Below are 238 nucleotides of genomic sequence, written 5' to 3' on the forward strand. Positions count from 1 at the left end.
CCCCGGCCCGGGCCAGACGCTGCTGCAGACTGTGGGCACTGGTGGTGATGATGACGATGATGGTGCCACAGGCTGCCTGAGAGAGTTTATTTTCAGGCCTTGCAAGCGCTGCTCTTTGCAGCTTCAGGGCTCAAGCTGCATGAAAGCTCCAGCGCTCCTTGATAACAGCTTCATGCTGGTCACCCGGCAGCGGTGACATTAAAAAGGTTCTTCCCAGAGCCCTTCCTCTGTCAAATCC

The sequence above is a fragment of the Apaloderma vittatum genome, unplaced genomic scaffold, assembly GCF_000703405.1.
Source record: "Apaloderma vittatum isolate BGI_N311 unplaced genomic scaffold, ASM70340v1 scaffold16311, whole genome shotgun sequence".
In the NCBI taxonomy this organism is placed as follows: domain Eukaryota; kingdom Metazoa; phylum Chordata; class Aves; order Trogoniformes; family Trogonidae; genus Apaloderma; species Apaloderma vittatum.